Source organism: Struthio camelus, chromosome 10 (genome assembly GCF_040807025.1).
Source record: "Struthio camelus isolate bStrCam1 chromosome 10, bStrCam1.hap1, whole genome shotgun sequence".
NCBI classification, from domain to species: domain Eukaryota; kingdom Metazoa; phylum Chordata; class Aves; order Struthioniformes; family Struthionidae; genus Struthio; species Struthio camelus.
In genome coordinates this window covers 16,383,566-16,405,879 of record NC_090951.1, presented here as the reverse complement: position 1 = coordinate 16,405,879, position 22,314 = coordinate 16,383,566, and the positions used below count along the sequence as shown (strand labels likewise).

Below are 22,314 nucleotides of genomic sequence, written 5' to 3'. Positions count from 1 at the left end.
AACGTTCAGCTAATGTTTATTTGCAGACATTTCTACATATTCTTAAAATAACAGTTGTTGCTGCAGAAAAAGCAGGAACGGCCTGATCTCTGCCTCTACAAGAAAGTAGAGATACAGTAGATCGACAGATAGATAGGTAGTGTACATTATTAGGGATAGAAAACTAAGACAAGATGCGAAAATGCAAGTCATGCTTTAGATGGAAGATAGTTGGTTTTGCTGCACTGCCTTTTAATGGCAATTCCTTTGCAGGATACTTCAAATGTGATGGATTGAGGCACACACATAATGACCTGTTCCAGTCAGAAATTGAGACAGTCTCAAAGGAAGCTGCCGGCCACATCTATAGAATGAGACAGGTGAGTATACACAAGAGCAGTGGTGATACAATTTTACATGTATATCTTCCTGCTAAAAAATAAAAAAGTCAGGATTGCACATTTTGGAGGATTAATCATCCTTAATTTATTACCAACAGGAATAATATTCACTTTGTTTCTATTTCACAGGGACACCCAAGTAACATTTAAAAGGCATAAATAAAATGAAGCCCATGTAGGCTGTGGGTCTGTGTAGCAGCTGTTCTCATGACGCTATATTTTATCTGCATATCTTTAATCATTTTTTCCTGAGTAACTGTCTCAATTTATCAAAATACTTGTAAATGGATTCAGTTTCTAGTGAAACTTGCTTTTACTAGCACACCAAAATGACAAGACTTATACCCAGTGGGAAGAAAAAAAACCCCCAAATGTATTTTCCACTCCAGGTCGAACAGCTCGGTCCTGAGGCATTTGCCATGATGATTGTGTGAAGCCAGTACTCTCATTTAGCCAGCTACTTCATTTCTGGGGAGGCACATTTCTTTTCATCAGACAGATTTCTCCACGACTGAACAAGCACCAACGAAACGGTAGGCGACAGAGGAAGGCTGTGTGTTTCAGTAGGTAAGGAGCTCACCTGGAGAGGAGGGATACTGGGGTTCTTCCCTGTCTCTGCCAGTGACTCACTGTGTCCTTGTGTCCTTGTCTTATTTTCCTCCCCTGTGTAATGGGTTAATGATTTATTCCTGTATTTTGGAAGCTCTCTATAGTCCGAGGATGCCTGGGGGGCTATGTGACAATTTACTGCAATAATGAAACAGATTAGTTGTTAACCACTTCCCATCGTTTCTCCAGCAAATGAAGTGTCTGCAATAGCAGAGCCTTGTTGTAACTGACCCTCTGTTGAGTGCACAGGTATGGGAAGATTGCTTAGGTCTCTTGCCCTTCCAAATCCATCACTGGCCTTCTTATGAGATAACATAAATCCCTGTATTAGACTCATCAAACAGGGAGGAGCAATGTTAGGTTTTGAGAAAATAGTGACAAGAGCAGGTACCATCATGATGGGGGAAATTCATCACCTCCTCTCATAGGGTGACACGTGACTGCTCTCCAGAGCTATCCTGGAGGAAGTAAGTTGGTTAAAGTACAGTACGTGGTATCATTTTTCAATAATTAAATCATGCAGATATGCTGACATTGTCTGCTGACACTTGGTAGGCCAGTCTAACAGATCATCTGTGTATGGGATGCCACAACTGCTTGTGCGCTTGCAGTCATGGCAAGGTTGTGCACCTGAAGTTGTAGAAATCCACATGCTTTGCCTGCACGCTGAATAAAATCAGCCTTACAGTTCAGATCAATATATTGAACTTTATCTCTGCTATATGAATCAAAAAACCCAGATGTCAAGTCTGTTTTTTAAGCCCTAGTCAATAAGAACAAAAGTGAGAGTTTGAAGTGTTTCCTAAAGCAGGGGCTCTCTGTGTGCATTGGACAGCCCGAGGCATCGCAGAAGGGTCCGCAGTATGAAAAAGCTGGTGGAGTTAGTTGTGTAGCTTAGTGGATAGTTCCCTCTTCACAGGAGTTGCTTATAGGGTAATTGGAGCACGAATGTCATGGCTTTACACACAGGCAGTGCTGAGCATTAACTACACTGTATGTTTGGCATTGTCTTGAGCCCATCCTTTATTCATCTAAATTAGTATATAGATAGGTAAGCAGCAGTCCTGTTACCAAGCAGAAAAATTTACAGCCCCCTGTCTCAGCTGAGAGGCCGTGCAGCTTTCCCAGCTGAGGGCACTCATGTTCTTGGTGTGCCTGACTGGTAGTGTAAGGTAGGCAGCTGGGAGTTGGTGCTGGCCAGCTGGCACTGGTCCCAGCTGGCAGAGCAGCAAGGACTTTCATACTGCCTCTGTATTGAGACCAGTGCCTGCAGTCAGATTAATTTAGCTTTGACCACTGGTGGGAAAGAGGATTAGAGAAGCCCTCTCAAAAGCAGGCACCCATTTCAGCTGCGAGCCAGGGCCCTGCCACCTCCTAGCTGAGATTAATGCAGTCCATCATCTCCTAGACTTAGGCTCCCCGTATAGGCAGTATGGCCTAGAAAATATGGGAAAATGCTGCATTGGATGTGATTCTCTTTCCATCAAAACTCCTTGTCTTGTTTTGCCAGCTCCCAGGAACATTAAAATCTTATGCAGTTTACACCAAAACCATGCAGTTTTCAGTGTAAATGAGATTCAGGCCACTGGGTATTTCACTTGTGGTCATAGTCTTTGTTTAAGTGGCCAGATGTCCTAAGCTGGTGCGTACAGCTGGACAATCAATTATCTGCTACAGAGATATAGTAGAGGCCTTACTGCTTTATTACGATAAAACTCAATTTTATCCTTGGCTTTTTGCCTTGGTCATATTTACAGTGTTACACCTGATCTATTTAAATCATTTGGGTAGCAAGTTGGATACTCTGTGAAAGCAGTCCTAATTCCAGCCTGAAAAATAGGTAGCAGTTTAATGGATACAGAAGAATAATTATTTTTCATATTAAAAAGTGGATATATGACAGTTCATTGTACCAACTGACTGTTTTGCTGCAGGCAAAATACATTTTTGATAAAGTACATTGACAAAATGAACCTAACTAGTTTGACCAACATATCACACTGGCAAGCCAGTGCTTTTGCTACCTGTGTACAAGACATGATTTTATGTGATCGTACATAAAAGCAGCTACAACAGATGTTGTTATAAACACAAGTGAAATAAGAAAAACAATGAAGCCAGGAGCGAGTATCAGCCCACATCAAGTGAATCAGCTAGTTGGTAAATGAGATCCATGCAGCCCCATCTTGGGGGCTGTGTTTCTCAGGCTGTAGTTTGTGGGTGGCTGCTGCTGCTGCTGCTCTTTAAGACATCAGAAGGTCTTCTGTCAAACAGCTGCAAAGAGAAAGGAAACTCCTTCTTAACAAGTCTACACACACATTTCCACAAATGCAAGCTAGCAACATGTGTGTGTGTTTGAAATTAACAGTCTATGTTTTAACTGGCTGTAGATGAAATTATTGCAGCAGCTCTACAGAACATGATCTCAGGAAGCTGAGATATTCCTTTGCTCTAAAGATGAGGTTTGGAAATATTGTTTTAGGAAATGCAGCTGTACCCTCCTATCGTGCTCTCCTCGTCTGCTGCCATGCACACACCTCAGCTCTAGCAGCTCCCCAAGATGTTCCCACTGAGGTGCAGGGTGCCCTGCTGGGGAGCAGCCTGACGCTCTCCCACTTCAGCGCTTACATTAATTACTGCACTTACCCATATCCAGATCAGAGGGGGTTTTTTTTCTTTATTGGTTTTATTCTTTTTCACTAATGCAGAGAAAATCCAGCTTTTAGAACTGCTCTGCAGGAAAATGTCATGTAAATATTACTAACCCGTGAAATCCAAAGGAGCTTTGCAGAGCACGCTGCCAGATAAGTCTGTTTGACCAGACTGCAGGGAGAGGCAACGGAAGACTGACAGGAAAGGTCTTGGATAAAGTTTAAATATGGAGTTGTTGGAAGCTTTGCTGCACAAAGATGCAAGGCCAGTATCGTTTGAACAAAGCAAATGTCCCTCGTGCGGCTGCTATGCCACTGCGAGGCAGCAGATGGGGATACTGCTGCACAAACTGCCGCAGAAGCTGCCGAGTGAAGCCCAGGGCAGCGGCCGAGCTAGAGCGCTGGGGAGGTCTCGCATTAGTTACCCAGGAAGCGCAGAGAGCTGTGGATGTGTTAAGCACTTTAACGATGGCATATTGTATTAATTAAACAAAAAGGAGGGTGGGCGTTAGAGAGTTTTTCAAGGGAATCATTTCCCTGGCTATTGCAGTTAATTTGAGAAAAAAAGAAGAAAAGTAAGAAACGTCAAGAACTTCCAGTCAAAAATGTACCAAACACCAGAGCTATAAATCTTGTGGTCACAATAGTATACGGGGACCTAAGGACTACTGATTTGAATAAGAGTCAGACAAGTAAGAAGAGGTTTAGGAATTGTGGACCTGGCTGAATGAGATTTTTATGAAACCAGTGTAAACATTTCCTAATTGATATGAAGGTGTGGAAACCTCTTCAAGGCTTTGGAGCAAATGGTGACTTAAAAGACTAACTGCCCTTTACCAATTTAAGTGTTGATCCAGAGAGTTATTTTCATACCATTCATGGAAGAAAACTCTACAGCTCTGGAAGCTCCCTGGCTGCAAGTGCAGGCCATATTAACAGGCCTATATTGCAGGTGTGCTGTGGTACCCACACATGCATCTGTCCTCGCCAAAGGGGGAGCGCACCGGGGGAGTGCCTGTACATACGTGATGGCAGGCAGAGCCAAAGAGGGACACAAATGAAATAAATTCAGAAGAGAAGACAAGTTTGGAAAGAAACAAGTTACCAGGAAATACCTGAGAACTCTGAATATTCCAGCAAACTAAAGGAAATGGTATAGGTATGTACAACATACACATTTCCTTAGCTGCTTTTTTCTGTATTGAGAATCCATCATGTTCCAATTGTATCAGTCAGTTATCTCATGCTAGCTATTGGGCTTCAGAGCCAAGTCCTTAACTGGTGTAAGCTGTTGTAACTCGGCTGACTTCAGTAAGCAGTAGCAACATATGCTAATATCTCTCTCTCTGTGCGTCTCCCTCCATCCCTGCCAACTCTTAGACCTTCCCTGAAAAGCTTTCCTTTTCCAACCAATTCTTCAAGGCTAAGTCTTATGATAGTTTAACACGGTTTTCAGTCCGTGAAGTTTACACTGTTCTTAGCCCAAGTACTTATTTCCTAATAGTTAAACTTCCAGTTGTTTCCTTAATCTCTCTTAGCTGTATCTGTGGTTTCTCCTTAGGTACCTTAAGCATCTCTCTCACTTGACTCTCTGTGTTCAAGTAGGTAATACAAATGGAATATGACTGTTTATAAACAAGCATTATGCTGAAATGGCTTATCAAAAATTAGAGAAAATGTCGAATAACCATCTCATTATTTTTCTTTCTGATTTGGATAAAAGTTTGTTTAGCAGCCACAACTTTCTTTGAACACATCAGGGCTTACAAATGGGAGCATGATATGTATCTCCACTGGTTTGTACATCAAAGGTGCTCTATTTCTGGAGAAGAAAAAAAAAAAAAAACCTCTTATGATTCAGCTACTTAGACATTGAAGTTAGTAGCCAGACACTTAGAAAAACTCTTCTGCCATTTGGACGCCTCCTCAGTGAGAAAACTACCTTACCCAGCCCTGAAAATGTGTCTGAAAATAAGGGGAACCACTGAGGAGTTCTTTGCTAATTTGAGGATGTCACAATGGTATTCACTCTTTCAAAAATCTGGGCCCAAATGGGTTTGCAGTGTTTTCAGGGTAAAAGCCAAGAGCTGCTACTGTTAAGTAAAAGCTATTGGCTTTTACTTAGAAAACACTGTAAACCAGTGTCTCTGGGGAATTGCGCAGGATGAATGTCTTAACTGTCTAAGCTGCTGTGCATTAGCATGAATCTGTGGGTTAAATTATTATTTGCAATTTGAGGTTTCCTGAAAACCTTCTGAAGAGAGACCAGGAAGAAGCTGCACAATCATTTTTGTTTTGCCTAATGAGCCTGGCTAAGTAGAAGGTCACCTTAGAGTAGAATTTTTCTAGGGTACCAACCTTTCCTCATCCTATAGCATGCGTCTGATAAAATGGCTGGATTTCGAGACGTGTGCGCTTCACTAATTGAAGGTCATATTAGCATGAATGGAACTAACCTTGGCTGCTAGCCACCACTGTAATTTAGCATTGGTTTTCTTACAAAGCACAGAGATGTTTTTCCTATAAGAGGTACTCTTGATAATACAGTCTCATAAAATCTAATGGAGAATGGTAGATTCATATCTAACAATAATTTAGTCTTTCCCCTGTTTTCAACAGTTATAATGAATGAACAGATAGAAATAATATCCACATGATAGCAAAGATGTAGTAATGTCTTGTGTTTATGTGTATGAAATACCGCACAACTCTCTACAGTGAATTAAGGCTTTGTTGATCTTAAGCAATTAAAGAATCAGTTGGATTACAACACATAGCTTCAGTGAGAGTTTGCTAGATCTTAGGAAATGAATGCAGTATTCATGAATATGGAAAAGGATTCCTTATGGGATTCAGAAACAAGGTGACAGTGCAGCAGCTGGCAAACAAGTCTGTGGCTATTGGTGCAAGGGTATAAATATCGTTCACTGCTGTAAGCGCAAGTTAAAGATGTAGCATATGCTGTCCTTTTCTTGTTCAAAAAGAACTGTTGAATCAATTCAGAAACACAGTAAATAACAGCTTCTGTTGTTTATGTTATATGACTGGATTTTTTTTTAATGTGTTGCTTTGAAGCTTCTCATGCTGGCCACTGTCAGAAGCAGGATACTTGCCTCAGTGATGCATTTGGTCCTAACCAGTTTAGTTGTTTGTTATGAACCTATAACTAGCACTTACTAGGTACTTAGGTCTTTCTGAATTTATTTGAGCACTGGGAAGTGTTGCGAGAAGGGGTATGACTCTCAGGTTCATACTGGTTATAGATTGTATTCAAGTAGTGGGAGATAGGTGCATTTGCAGAATATTTGGAGTTGTTGGGCAGCAAAGTATTTTGAAATGAATTCCAGCTGATAAAACCATGATCCTAAATCAAAGCTCTCCGTAAAAGCACAAATGCTGCCCAGCGTAATTGGCTAGACTTGCCACCTAGAAGTTACAGATGGGTGCAAATTAGCTTGTACATATACAACAGGTCTCACAGACCCAAACATTGAAACCACCTGGTTATACCTGGCTTTATTTAGTCTTTCTTCACCAGAGCGCCCTATCTGAAGGTTGTGTCTTCATTGATTTGGGACTTATATGAGGATTAGATCAATTATAGATGGGATGGTAGGATAATACAGGGCTCTTAGGAAGGGGAGAAATTGTAGCCTTCTTTGTCTGAGGGTCAGTATGTGACACTGGGAGAATTTGCCACAACTTGGTTTCCTTGTAAGGGCTATAAAAATTTGTCAGGTTAAGTGGCATTATTGATTTTTTTTTTCTTTTTCTATTTGAGTGAGAAGAAACGATAATAGTAAGTATAGTTAGAATTTATGTAGAGAGAAGAATTTGTGGCCATACTGGAAAATGCTGAGCAAGGAGACAACTGTGAAGAGATGCCTCTCTGTTTCTGAATAATTGGGTAGCAGGATCCTAAGGCAATTTGTTTATTAGAGAATCTTTCTCACAAAACTTTTCACTGAAATATGCGGATTCCTGAGGCATGTCACCCTGAAAAAAAATCAGCATAGTTTTGCGCAATTTAATTTTGTACACGTCAACACATTTCTTGATTACACTTCAAGCTTTCAAAAAAGATGCCAATGTTTTCTGCCGTAAAATCAGGACTTAAATCTTCATTCAGTTGTTTTTACTCACAGCACTGTTCTCTGTGGACAGAAGCAGACCGTCTGCACATGCTTTGTTCTCTATCCACAGCCCTGGCATATGTTCAGTGACATTGTATAGACCAAGACATTAGTGCAAGCACTGGTTTACCAAATGCTGTCAGATCAGAAAAATGGTTGACCAAGCTCTGGTGACTTATTTTTTATTGTTCTTCTCTTCTTATATATAGGTCAGAGGAAGAAAAACCATATTACAATTACAACATATGCCACATACAAACCCTAATTTACAACTGCAGGGGAACACTGCATTCTGGATTATCTGTCAGTTGTAGACAGCATCTATCACTACAGAGTTATAACGAGGGAGAAATGGAAGGCTGTCTTTTTGTTCCCAGGTAGTATTCTGTTCTGTGATGCAATGGTGAAATAATAATTACTTTTATCAGAACAAGAGTAAATGTGGAAGGAATGATTAATTATTTGGCACTGGGATAGCTTAAAGTTCTGTCCAGGGTCTGTATATTCGTTAATCACTTGTTAAATCAAGATCATGCTACTGTCTTTGGAGGAGGAGCAGTCTTTTCAGCTGCGTTGGTGCTGTGGTTTGTACAATCGATTGCGCGTTCCAAGGTGCTTTCTGGAACAAAATAACTGTTAGGATAATACATTATTCTTCTTAAATATACAGGTTTCCTCGTCATGCCTATAGTGCTCAGGTACGATCTTGTAGGTCTCACCCTATTATTTTCCTGTTTTTGTATGCTTTAAAATGGTCATTGTCATAGGATTTAGCACAGCACATCCTTGATAAGTTTTTCTGTCCCAACAGAAGTGATTGACTGGAATTAGCTGGTGACTTACCGGCATCCCTTAACAGCGAAAACCTGCTATCAAGTGAGCAGGTAAGTGTGAGCCTTTCCTGCCACATGTTTACCTGCCCAGCACCTCTGCTGCGTTCATACTGTGCCAAATGTGATATTATAGAGTACATATGTATTCTTTATCTAGATATGACAGTGGAAGGGTCATATTCATGATTGTTTCCAAAATATATCTTCAAGTGTTTCTGTGTTGAAGAGATTTTCGAAGAACTTTGTGAAGGCTCCACTTGGTGTTGACAGTGTGATATATATGGAGATCATGCTTTGTGGTATTTTCACTTAATTTTACAGGGGAGATGTCAGAATTGATTAATAACTGCAGTGATTGCTTGGATCTGTTAGCACTTTATACATATAGTGGCATAGACTGAAGGCTGCTGAACAGGTTCAGCTTTGCCCTGTTCTGCCTCCATTAGCTGCTACTTTTTTCAGATGTGGCCATGCCCTTCATTATCATTTCTTGCCATATTAAATAGTTGCTGCATTCCCCTGAATGGGAGGGTAGAGGGTCTTATTTACTATTCATCTCTCAGCTGATAGTTTGTGAGTGAAGAAAGCCATCATACACACGTATTTGCTTTCTTTGTATGATGAATTCCTGTTTCCCTTCAAGACACCTGTGCCCATGATATTCAGTATTTAATAAAGTAAATCAGGATACAGTTTGCCACTATACAGCTGAAGATTTACTAAAATAAAACCAAGTAGATATCTGTCCTTCAACTTTTTGCTTACTTTGCTCTGGCATCATTATTCTGCGAGATCTTGGTAGTCCTATGAACTTTATTGCTAAGGGAACACTAATTCCTTTCAGAAGCAGTGCATGTTATGGGCAGCGTAGAATCCAGAGGTGCAGGGGCTGATTAAGAACATAGATTCTGTCCAGGGCTATGTGGATATCCCAACGTTACGAAAAAATAACAAATGAGTTGAAAGTTCAGGTACTTCTAGAAATGAAAAATGAAGAAAAGGCAAAAATGTATGAACTCATTTGAAAAGGTTAACTTCCCCCTGCCCTCACACATGCAAATCGGAGGACTCAGCTATTTTGGGCATTGCAAGGACCGCACACGGCAATTGCAGTGAGTCGGTTATCCCTTGTTGGAAACCCCTGAAATTCCAATAATCAAAATAAACAGTGTTATGAATTTAGCATTGCTGAGAGATGCTAAAGAATATGTCACACTGAAGGTGTGAAGTACAAGACTGAATCAATAAGTAGACCTCTGACTAACTGGAAATACTGGGGCAGATTCAGATTTTTGTCTCATTCATACAAATCCATGCATATCAGGGATCAAATTGTGTCTCGCAGTGGTGCTGTATGAAATATGCATGAAAACATACAAAAATATGCATGAAAGCATATTTGCTAACCTCAGTGTAGGGGACGTTCTAGGGAACACACCTTTTTTGCAAAGCATTTCCTAGGTTTTGTAGGCTCCTGGATTTGTGAGATGTCATATTTGTTAGACATTCCCATTCCCATTACTCACCATCATAAGTTAAAAATGACAATACCAGCTTTTGTAACCTGGGCTGACTGTGTTGTATTGGTCTAAGTAGTAAGGTTCTTAAGCTGAGAGCATTTTGTTTATGTATTCTATCCACAAGGGAAAATATAGTTCTGCTATCACTGGGACACACAAGGGACAGTTAAATCTAATAAGTTAATCTAGACTTCTAGAAACAAAATTAAATTTTCAAATAAAGGCAAAGTGACAGCTAAGGCATAAATCTTTTGTTCAAAATAGAAAATAAGCCCATTCAAATGCAATCAGAGAAGACAGATGTAGGTAAAAACAAGTAGGGAGGATATATGGTGCATAAATTTGCTACGTCTGTATGATAGATCAAACAGGGTGACCTTAAAGATGTTCCTAAAACATCAGCTAAAATATGAAATTTGCATATATTTAAATACTGCTTTTTAATGTGAGATGGACTGGAAGGAATGTTAATATTGAAAGTAAAATACAGAACAGGTGTAAAGTGTACAACAAAAGGGTCACATTAGCTATCAGAATGGCTGAAATGTTAATATTTACTAGCTTGGAGCTGGCAGCAAGTTCTGAAAATGAGAAATATTCTTTTCTGCTGTTTAATATATCTTTTCAGGTAAACTATTTAGCTGAAGAAAGATCTTCAGTCAGCAAAGGTCTTAGCTAACTAAATGTTTAACTTCAGGCATCCTCTTAGTTCCAAGTTACCTCAATGGGACAACTCACTGATGCAGTTTTACTAGCAGCAGGGGTAGGGCTCTCTGATGAAGCATGTTATCAAGATCATAGATTGGGATGCTGTGAAATTTTACCTGTCCTTGGAATCGTAAAAGGAGCTGTTTATACTCAAATTCCTCAGGTATTTTTCATCCTCTTTTTCCGGGTGCTGAGGTGTGGTACCTTGCTAGGTCTGCCTAAGCCTGGGTGCAGGATGCCCTTTGGAGGGGCTTTGTTGCCTAAGCAGGAGAGAAAATGTAGCTTTTCAAGCGGGTCTGATACTAAACGTTAAGAACTTCTTTTGTTATAAATGTTCTCCTTGGGCAAAAAGCTGCGTGTATTTCTTGATTCCTGCTCTGTCATTCTCTCCTGGACATCTTTTCCTCTTTCACCATGTCCTCCCAACAGTCTGTAAGCCATGCTGCCTGCCAGGACAGGGTATGTTTAGATCCAGTCCTAAGGTCTGCAGGGAATCTGTCTTTTTCATCTTAACCGCAGGATGTGAATTTCTCCAAATGCGTGGGCAATGGCGTAGGTAGCCCTAGTTCAGCTCCAGCCCCCTTAAAGATTTTGAGACTAGCTTGTCCATCTGGTCATTCTTAGAATTATATCGCAATTATAATCTCAAGGGTCTTAATAAATCTGGGTTTTCGAGAGATTTCTACTGTAATTGGATCAGTCACTAATGTAGCCCAGATTTCTCATGGTATTCTGCTGAGATCACATCTGTTCCAATACAGTGACCCAGTTAGAGCCCAAGACATTTATGTGACTATGAACAAAGGAAATCCATTTGTAGAATGTTATAAATATTTTCATGTACAATAATGCAGCTGAAGAAATGTAGTTAATGACTATACTACCATCTAGCCTGTGGGAATAGCAGGTGGATATGAGGATGACTTTTCGGCATGCCAGACGTGGACCTGGGTGCTGATAAGCACAAGTGGGTTTTGTGAATGATTTACTTTTAAAGTGGTATAATTCTGAAAGGTTGTCTTCGTATTCGTTTCTAAGAGTATAATTTCTTTCAGTCATTGATTAGTGACAAATGCCATCTTTTGAGAAGTTCTCTTAATCTTTGGGATGTCTGTTTTGAAGGTCACTTCCATTTGTTTAAAGATTACAACTGTACACCTGAATATTTCATGAATTGTCAGTATTGTTTCTGGCTTTTGCAGTATGTCCTTGGTGGGGGGGAGGAGGGAAGGTCAGATGATAATAGAAAGATTTTTTAAAAAGTTACCAGAAAGCTACATACTGACCTAGTGGTATGTTGTCATAGGTCATGTTAGATTGTTTCTGCCACATCTGTATCTCATAACACAGGATACATCAAAATATATCTACCAACAGGAAGGCTACAAACAAAACCAAACAGCAATAGAAAAGAGCCAGAGGGACTTGCAGTGGATTTGTCTAGAGAAGGTTTAGCACTGGGTTCCCTTAAACATGTGGCATGCTGTAGGTCCTGAACAGCTTTTCACTGGTCTCCATTGCTGCGGAGTGTCATTGTCTGTGTAAGGTAGTATTTGGTGTGTAATAAAAAACACGAGACTTACTGTTCCTTGCTGAGAGCTCTTCCTCTGCATGTCAGGGGTCTGTCTTTCACTACAGAGGTCCTAAATTCAGCCTTTACCGGTGATCTGTGTTTAGACGTTTTACATTTGCGCTGTCTCACTTAATGGAGAATTGACTGCTGAAGAGAAGGTCCTTCACACTGTGGGATTATAAAATCCAGGTCATCTACAAAAGATTGGTTCTCCGATACAGACTTTTCTATATGTTGTTGTAATAAAACATGCCTTGGCAGGAGTCATTTTAGAAATGCTGTTTGTGTGAATACAACATTAGAGATAAAACTTAAAATTTGCCCTATGCTCCAGTGTTCTGAAAACTGCATTCTGCTTCCAAGAGTATTTGAACTTCATTCATACACTGGTTTCTTGAAACACTGACTTCTTGAAACATTGTTTTGAAATGTTTGGCTGCTTTGTGGACATGTTTGTTTATATTATCATTAGAGCTAGCTAATTTAGGGGACTGAGGTTCTTTGCTTTCAAGACGCCTGTTCCAAAAATCATATGCTGTTCCACTGTGGTCTTTCTTACAGATTAGCCACAGTATAGGACATGTATTGGAGCAGCCAAAATACATGTAGATAATTAGCTTTTCTACCAAGGACTAGTTTTGTTAACGTTCCCTTGATTTGACAGCTAGAATAGATGAATGTCATTCCTGACCTTTTCAATTTTACAGCTTCTTCACTTTTGTAATTCCAATTTCTGCAGCTGCAGCATGGAAATGAACTCTAATGTTCTCCAAACTCTTGAAAATGCGTTACAAACAGTTAAATTTTATAATGTTCTAAACAGTAAGAACCCTTTCTATCACTGCTTTTTAAACTATAGACTAAACGTTAGCAACCAGAAGTGGTGGACATTTCCTGACTGCTTTCAGTGAGCAGATCTGAAAAATCAAACACTAGGTATCCACATTTCATTGTAATTTATGATGATGGAAGAAATTATTCAGCCCTGAGATTTTAATTATTGCTAGAAGATTTTCTCCAGGTGTGTCTATGAATGCCTTTCATTTAATGTTATAGGGTCAAATACTGTACGCTTTATTGATGTGAATTATTCTACTGGAGCTAGTATAAGTAAATATGAAGTGAAGAAACCAGTTAAATAATCTAAATTCCAGAAGTATGATCAGGTAAACTGTTGTATTCTACTGAATCAAAATAACAATATGATTTTTTTCTGGATGAGAATCTTCTTTTCTTCTTAATTTAGTTAATTAGACATGAAGGAACAACATAAACACAGACTGTGATTAAATTCAAGAAAAAAAAGAAGAAGCTAGAGGGAATACTGTCACTATAGAGAATGTGAGGTTAAATGACTTGAACTTAAAACTATTATTATGGTGTTTTTTTCTTATACATGCGAAGTAAGACTAGTCAAGGTTTAAATATTGAATCAGGTAAAGCTAAAGCATTTAGAAACTGGGAAGCAAACAAACTGCGTAGAATAGCAAGGCCAAACTTACAAACAACAGGAATTCAAATCGTTGGCGATGTTATGTGACAGGCTCTAGGAGTGACTGCCCAAGTCATTAGCTGACGTGGCTGCAGGAATTGCTGGCAAGTTCACCAGCAACAACCTTCTGCTCCTCCTCCTGCCTGACAGCCTGATCCAGATGGGAATTCTGGTAAAGTTCACAGCGTATTAACCACTTCTTAATATATTCTTATAGTCCTTTGAAAAGCTCATTTCAAAGCTATAATATAGCTAATGGGTTGAGCCTCTTCTGAGAGTTCAAATATCCTAATGAGATTAACTCATTAAGTAACTGCTCATCACTTAGTTGCTGCTACTCTGGTTCGTTTGTGGCACTGGAAGAGAGTGCTGCCTGTGAAGATGTTAACGCTGTTTGGAGACTGTTTCTCTTCGAATATTTTTAGATTGTAACATTTTCCACGCCTGACAAGTCAGTGTCGTTTCTCTGTTATGCAAATGGCTTGGCCTGTGCAGTAACAGCCCTCCTCCCTTGAGGTTGGTCAGGCAAGGGGGACAGGTTTTGCCACTATGACATTACCTCCTTCCTTAGAAACTAGTATTAAGCCCCTCCTGACTAATTAGTTGTCTCCCAGGGGATGGACTTGTCAGTACTCGCATAACCAGAACAGCACAGATAAATTCCACAGAGCCAGGGCAAGGAAGAAGTAAAATCACCTCAAATTTTACAAATGAATCGAAAATCACAAAGGAAAAAAACACGCGTGTGAATCTGTATGGAATAGCAAAAATCATGGCAGATAACACAGATCAGCGCTAAACTCGCATACTGGTGTCAAGCAGATATTATCTCCCTTTAACAGGTGGGCTGAGTCTCCCTTCTGCTACCTTATTTTTGTCCCAGTGGTCGGGCTCCAGTTTCAAGAAATAAATGCTCCATCCCTGGAGAAAGGACACAAATAATGCCAAAGCTGGGAGATTCATTTGAAGAACTGGCTGGCCACTTGAACTGCTGGCACATTTTACTCTTAATGGGCCTTGGAGTTTCCAAAAAGGCTTACTTAAAGAAAATGCTAAAAAAGAAACAAATAGCTGTTGCTGTGATCTTGCATGCAGACACAAGTACTATCTTGCAGAAATGGCCCTTCTGCAAATAACAGGGAGCCCCATTTGCAAACCTCTGATTTGAGAAGAGTTCCCAGCGTAGGTTTCAGACACTAAAACCAGCACATCAGCGCTTCCCTTTAGGGCTTATTTGAATGATCTGAACAAGTTATGACTTTCTCTCCAGTTAATGAACCCACAACTTCAAAATCAGGCATGCGCTATTGCAATGAATGATTAAAAGCACAATGATACTGTGATGAAACTACTATATATTAAACAAGTTCATTTATAGCTATTAAGGACATAAAATAGTAGCTATTAGATACTATGCCTAAAAGATAAGAAATGTTATTTTTCTTATAGACTATGCTCCTCAAGTGTTTCTTTACCTGAAATCTTTCAGTTTGTTTTTCGAGAGCTCTAGTTTCTTGGCAGTCAGCCGTCCAAGAAACTTGAAGGATGCCGTCTGCAAAAATTTCTCAGTGGCATGGATTTGTCATGGTTTTCAGTTTTTTGGTGAGCAAAGCTGGTCAAAATTTTTAGCTTGAAAATAAAATGTGAAAGTGTCACCAGTTTGGACTATTGGTGGAGAGAAAATATAAACAAAATCTGCATTACATTTTCTCTCATGTTTTTAAACCCATTCTAGTGCTGGTTGAAATGTTTCAAATAATGATATTTTGACTGTTGAATTAGGGCAAAAATGAACAAAAAAGGGAAAGGTTTTTGTATTTTCTTTTTACAGTTAGCTATAGGATGACACAGAAAATTTCCTAATTATCAGTACCTGTTCATCTATAAGGTGAACAACGTTCAAACTATTGAACCTACTAAAATAGATCCTCCTTAGGTGTTGAGGTTTGTGGGTTTTTTTTTTTTTTTTTACTTAGTTAACTAAGTTACTTGAAAAAACAATATTTTGAGCATAGTCATATGATTTGCCTAGTCAGATTGTTAGATACACTCTGTCTGCTCTTTAATATGCTATTGAACAGCCTACGCTGTGACCCTAAACACCTAATGCTGGAGCCCAAATTAGACGTCTGCTTTCTTGCTTATTGTGTTGTATTAAAGAACTTTTCCTCTACGCTCTTGGAGTGTAATAATTACAATGAAAAGTGGAAATATCTTAAAGTTTCTTAATAGTGTATCTTCTTTGGGCCTATTCAGGTAAAACATCAGTTAACATCTGTCCAAATGCAGTAGCATTAGTCAGTCAAAGAGGAGAGCAGCAATGCTTGATTGCGAATTTTTGCTGGTTGTGGACTTGTTTCAAAGACAGCAGAAGGAAATGGGAAAGAAGGGAAACTGCCAAAGTCACATCTGTATCTAACTGTGTCTAACATGATCTTTTATGTCAAATTATTATCGTAAGCAGGAAAAAACGTTGGTGTTTAGTGTCAGCTATTTGCTTACTACAACAAAGAAACTGGGAGAAGACATCAGGAATAAGAAAAGCATTAAAGAGATATTGTGCCTTTGCATTACTGACACTCTTGGGTATTATCAGTGTCCCCCTGGGACAGTGGGCAGGTGATAGCATGGTGCAGAGCCAGAGAGTATCTAGTGAGGACTGGTCCATGCAGGTGAGCTATGACTCGCAGAACCTACTGCCAGTCTGTTTTCAGGGAGCGAAATGGCAGCTGGAGCACTTTGGAAGTGTCCAGCACACTTGCTCAACCATAGGTGGCTATAAAAAAAAGTACTGTGTTACAGACTGGCCAGGGAGTGGAAGGAAATAAGTGGAGGCTCACCTATAGACAGAATACAGCATAGAAGCTATTATGGCCAGTCTGGGTAAATGGACAGAGAGCCTTGTACGGTGTACAGATATGTTGCTAATCTGGGCAAAGGAGCAGAAAAAATATCTGAATAGGAGGATGAAGGTGGTAGTAAGGATCAGGGCTGGCACTGACAGCAGGCATCCAAATACTGCCTTCTGTTTAGATCAGTAATGAAATTTGTTGACTCAGAAGTTTGATCAATATTTAATATGGGAGGCAGCGTATTGGTGCTGATGTAAGAGAGAAGTGAATATACACTGTTATCTCTGTGCTTTTCACAGATATGAGTGACAGCAGATTTCAATATTACATTCAGAGTTACTCTAGAAAAGAATGTGTTCTATCCAGCATGCAGCCCATGGTGCTCTGGAAATGCAAAGTAATAACAACTTAGGTTAATAGCATAAACCATTGATTACATGTGCTTTGATGTGAAGAACCACACCACTTACTGAATTTAGAGTCATATTGTAGCTGAAGGCAGGGACTGATTCACCGCATGATCATTTTTAGCCAAGCAGCTTCTGAATCATGGGCCTATAATTGCTTCAGATTCCTGTTATTGATCTCTCATGTCAAAATAATTGAACTTTATGGCTGACTTCTGATGCTTATTGAGAAGTCATATAATTACTTCCAACCAGCTGTGAGTCAATAGAAGTTGAGTACATACAACTACTCGAAACGCTTGATGTATAAATTTCTTTCCAAATAAGCACAAGTCCTACAACATATTAATAAATCTAGGGGCCTGGTCTTAAGTTAGAGAACTGTATCCCCTAGTATTTTTAATAATTTAAGTATCTGTTACAAATTTGTATATGAAATATACCTGCTTGACTCCCAACCCTACAACCTTGGGAGGCTGCTGTGCCTGCACAGAGCTGCAGCAGGTTTCTGCACAAATGCAGCAGTCTTCTGATGTGCAGAACAAGAATTAAGGTCTTGGCCAAATAAACACTTAAGAAAGACTAGCAGCTAGCATGTTTTGTCATGCTGAGGCTGATTAGGATGTATCCTATAAAATACCAAAAATTCTCTTTCCATTTGAAGTTCACACCAGGCTGGAAAATCCCATCCTATATATCACTTTCTTTTTTTAGTTTTGCCATTGTTTTTTTATTTATACTATTGAATTATCTGGAGCCCTACTTATAAAACGTTGCATTTATGATGCAGTTATTCCTGTTCTTAAGAGAGGGTCTTCACTGCTAACACATGCAACTTCTTCAAAAAGCATTTGTATCTCTACCATTTCATAAAATTGAAAGGTTTTTGTTGATTGCAGGATGGCTGAAAAATAAACAGTTCCAATTCTTTTGAACAAGCTTTTTAAAAAAGCTCCCTGACAATCTGAAGCTGTTTTCTAGAATGGCTTAAGTCAAGAATTTTCACACCCTGTGTTCACTGTTGAGGAGGAATATAACACACAGTGTATACTAGGAATATAATATATAGCGTATACACACACACACTGCTGGAAAGGTACTTAAGTGATAAAAAAAATATTTCATGTGAAGGTAACAAAGACTTTGTGTTGCCTAGTTGAGTTGCTTTAGCTGTCGATTTCTGGATCAAACACTACCAGAGAAAGCACATTAGCTGTATGGTGTTTTGTTTCCCATGTAATCACTGATTGTATTCACTACTGCATTTCTTTTAATATTGTTTTAGTAATTCTCTTTCCTTGAGGGAAAGGAAGCATTAATCAGACAGTGCATTTAGCATTTAGTTACATTAATATTTAGACAATGCAGTGATTTAGAATTCTTTATACCTTTTGCATATTTTTCATTATTTCTTAATGTCTTGAGGATGCCTTTCCTCATGACACTTTACAGAAAACCTTTGCCAAATGAATAGCTTTCATTATGAAATCAATGATATTCCCTCTAAACTTCAGTGGCAATGTCAAAGAAAAGCTACTATAATTGCTAATGCTGAGCAGTTTTATGACCAAACTATACTTCACAGATGTCACTGCAGTACAGTCATCACCTTCTTCCGCACTTTTGCCCTCCCTTGTCAACAAGGTTCTCTTTCTCAAGAAAGCGATTGTCAGCCATGGTTTTTTCTATTCCTATGTCATTGCTCTGTTTTCTGTTCTGATTCAACCTTAAAGCTACCCTCTTCAGCAGAGACTGTTGGAAGTTTACACTTGTGACCCTGCAGAGTGGGAGCCCCTGACCACTGCCTCTCCTAAAGCATGATTATAAAACTGGTTATAATTCTGAAGCACAAGAAGTACATTAAGAACTTAATAGGGTTTTTAAAAAAAAAATGCATCAAATCCTATTTAATTTTATCTTTAGAAGGCTCTACAGTGCAGACATAGAATAGCGCCTGTGACCAGCCTAGGCTTCATTCTACTCTTCTAAACACTCTCTTAGGTATTAGGCATTTGAATTTGAAGTAGGGTCCACAGATGCATTTTCAAGAAGCCTAACCCAGTGTGCTTACTAGAATTAGCCCTTGGGGTGCCTGCTTCCTGCACTGGCTGGGCTTAGGTGTGAACTTACTGCTCAGTTTGATCCTGGCTGAAACTGTGGAGCTCAGGGAATGCACCAAAAATGACTTCCAAGTCACATACTTCTGGGGCAAAGGGGAAGGAGCTCAACAAAAGACTTCTCAGGAATGCCACTTTGGCCATGGACTTCTAAGTTCTTCAAAGTTCTGTTCAAGATTAAATTAGGCATATTCATTTATTTTTGAATCTGGACCTTTGTTCTTTTGTTATTATGTATACCAGCAAACGATAAGCAACCATGTACCTTTGGGTTCTCTGCTTCACTTAGCCTTTGGGAAGATTAACTTTTTCCTCTGTAGTCCTCAAGGTATCCTTCTTTTCTTCCTATTTCCTGTATTTCCTCTTTGATTGCTAACATCCCTATTCCTGGCACATTGACTTGAGCACATATTGAACTTCAGGCCCTATTTTTTTTTTATGGTGCTCTCTCTCTGTCCTAGGTAAAAGCCATCTTTTCAGCTTTTGACTCTAGTGGACTTTGGAGCAGGCTATCAAGAGGCTGAAAGTCACAAAGTGACTATTCTGCGAGAAAGGTATTCACAGAAGCTACTTAGCCTTAGAAGTTGAGTCTGCTTAGGTTTCCAAGCAGAAAGGTAGGCTTCTCTAGTAGACAGTTTGGAAGAGGAGCTCAAATGTAGGTATTCTGATTGCCCACTGTTCGCTGACACTAGAGCCACTGGAGCAGTCCCTGGTCAGGGACTGGGAGTGGACTGGCCTTCCTGGGCTAAGGGCAGCCCTCAGGAGTCTTCCTCCTCTAAGTGGCAGCTGCAGGAGCAAGGCCTGTACATACCGGCTGTGCTAGTGGATACACAAAACCTCGTTCATCTGCAGCTTGAGAAGGCTGAAATACTGTAACTTGGAAATTCTGGTTTACACATCTGAATATACAAGGTAACATGGACTAAACAAATTTAATAAAATGCTTATAAACTAACAAGTAGAAGTACTCTGTAAAATACTCTGAATCTGTTCATTAAATGAAGATAGTTTGGCTGTTCTGCTTTTCAGTGTTTTTTCCAAAATGCAAAAAGGCATTAGCTTCTATCTCGTAGAGAAACATAGTTTCTTCCATTTTTATTTTTTAAATTAGTACTTATTAGCTCTGGTTCACAAGAAAATGTAAATGAAACTCCTCAAAATTTGTCAAAATTTTAATATTCTCTTGATTCTCTTAAAAACAATTAACTTGTTCTTCCTTTTTTAGTACAGAAATTGCCATCTGAGTGGCTAACTTCTTTACCCTCTTTGAGACTGCTGAAATGCAAAAGCAAGGAGTTAGGAGCCCCTGGAGGTGGAGGCTACTGTGGTGTTCACTGTGGTCAGGCACTACATTAATACATTTCCCTCAGTGAAGATATGCTCACTTCTTGAATAGTTGTAGTTGAAAGCGTTCTAAAGCTTGTTTTAACACCATCTATGTTTAGGTGACTGAACTTTGGTCATAACTGGGGTACCATACCAGTGATTATCCTCCGACTCTGTTCTACTTTGAAGGCATAGATTTGTCTTATCTTGTTCTCTGCCTTATTCACTTTACTGACAAGCACAACTGACCAATTAGTAGTACTTTTACTCTTCTTATCCCATCTGTTATCTATGATGTTCTTCCATGTTGTAATTACTTTTCATGACTCAAAATGGAAGATATACATAAGGAATACAAATAGCAAATTGATTAAATGTAATGTGCATTGTAACACTAGCTAGATTGTCATTTGTTATTAATGAGAGAGATTTGTCAGGTTCTCATGAAAAGGCTCATGATGCACAGCAATCCAGACCTAACAGCTGCAAGACTGCAGCCAACCTTCCACTGTTTAATTGTCATGCAACACAAATAGGAAGGTCAACATGATTTTCAAGATAATGTTATATAATTCTCTGTTTTGGTACCATCTTAACATTTTCAGGCTTAATTTCAAAACATGTTAAGTCAGGTTGACTGGGAACGTTCCAAAAAATGATATTTCATTGTAATGCATTGAATTTTAAAATCAGAACGATTTTGTAGGAGCCAAAATACCAATTTTTAAAAGAACGAAACTGAGAGACGCCTTTGCCTGACCTGGTGAAGCCATCAGCTCAGTACTCGGGGAATTCATGCAAGAAATGCAAGAAACGTGTTGTCTCTGCCTAATTCAACCAGAGACACAAATATGTATCTTTTGCATCCTTACTGAGCTGTGTAGCCATCAGGCAATTGACTATTCCAGTCTTGTTCAACTTCTCCTGATCAAGCTGTTTCATTTTACATAAATTAAGTATCCATTGAATGTTGATAGTCCATATACTGGGGATTGATTTGCTCTTCTGACATAGGTAGGGAGAGTTTTGGGTTTTGGGGGATCTATGCTATTCCAACATTTGACAAGAATTTTATCTGAAATCTACAATCTTTTTGTGGAATGAGAAAAGTGTTCTTCATTGTATTGCAGAGCAACAGGCCAGTGAATTCAGTAATAAACAGTGAGGAAAGTCTCACAAATGAAAATTACAGTGCAGGGAATTATTTCCTAACTTTGAGCCTTGAATCTAAAAATCCAAATAGCTGAATCCTTGTCCCCTACATGCAGCTCTCTGTTTCAGTGTGGATCAACAGATGATTTTTTTTCCAGAATCAGGGCCTTGATAATAATTTAGTTCTTTGTTGATGTAAATTGCTTTAGCTGAACTGACTTCAAAAATATTTTGCACTAGTTGAAAGTCTGCCTCCTGGTCAGTTTGTTCTTGTCATGGACCATGCTCACTTGAAAATTACAAAAAACAGCTTTCCTTTCAAATTAGATATTACAGTATGAACATCAGTACCATCACTTGAGTTAAAAAAAATAACTGAAGATGAAACCTTGTTATTTAATTCTTCAGATTTCTGCTTTCATAAGTGAAAATAAGGATTTTATGGGCATTATTTAAAAGGAGATTTTTGATCATAAAGCCTTTCAAGAACTAAATAGAAATATTATGCAGTTGTTACAATCTCAAGGTGAGGAGAATCTTTGAAATTTACTCTGAAATTAG

At 39.1% G+C, this 22,314-nt stretch overlaps 1 long non-coding RNA gene across 10 annotated transcripts in view; it reads right to left on the bottom strand.

Annotated features, from left to right (window-relative positions):
* Window positions 1-22,314, bottom strand: part of LOC104146332 (uncharacterized) — a 42,960-nt gene continuing 20,646 nt past the window's right edge. For 7 of the 10 annotated variants that reach the window (XR_011143219.1, XR_011143222.1, XR_011143218.1 and 4 more), the window contains 2 exons: window positions 12,418-12,575; window positions 1-3,263 (listed from right to left, as the gene is read on the bottom strand). This is a non-coding gene — a long non-coding RNA (uncharacterized lncRNA). Of the gene's footprint in view, window positions 3,264-12,417; window positions 12,576-13,909; window positions 14,952-15,374; window positions 15,529-22,314 lie in introns of all 10 variants that reach the window. The other 3 variants (XR_011143225.1, XR_011143220.1, XR_011143224.1) reach the window with 3 other exon arrangements.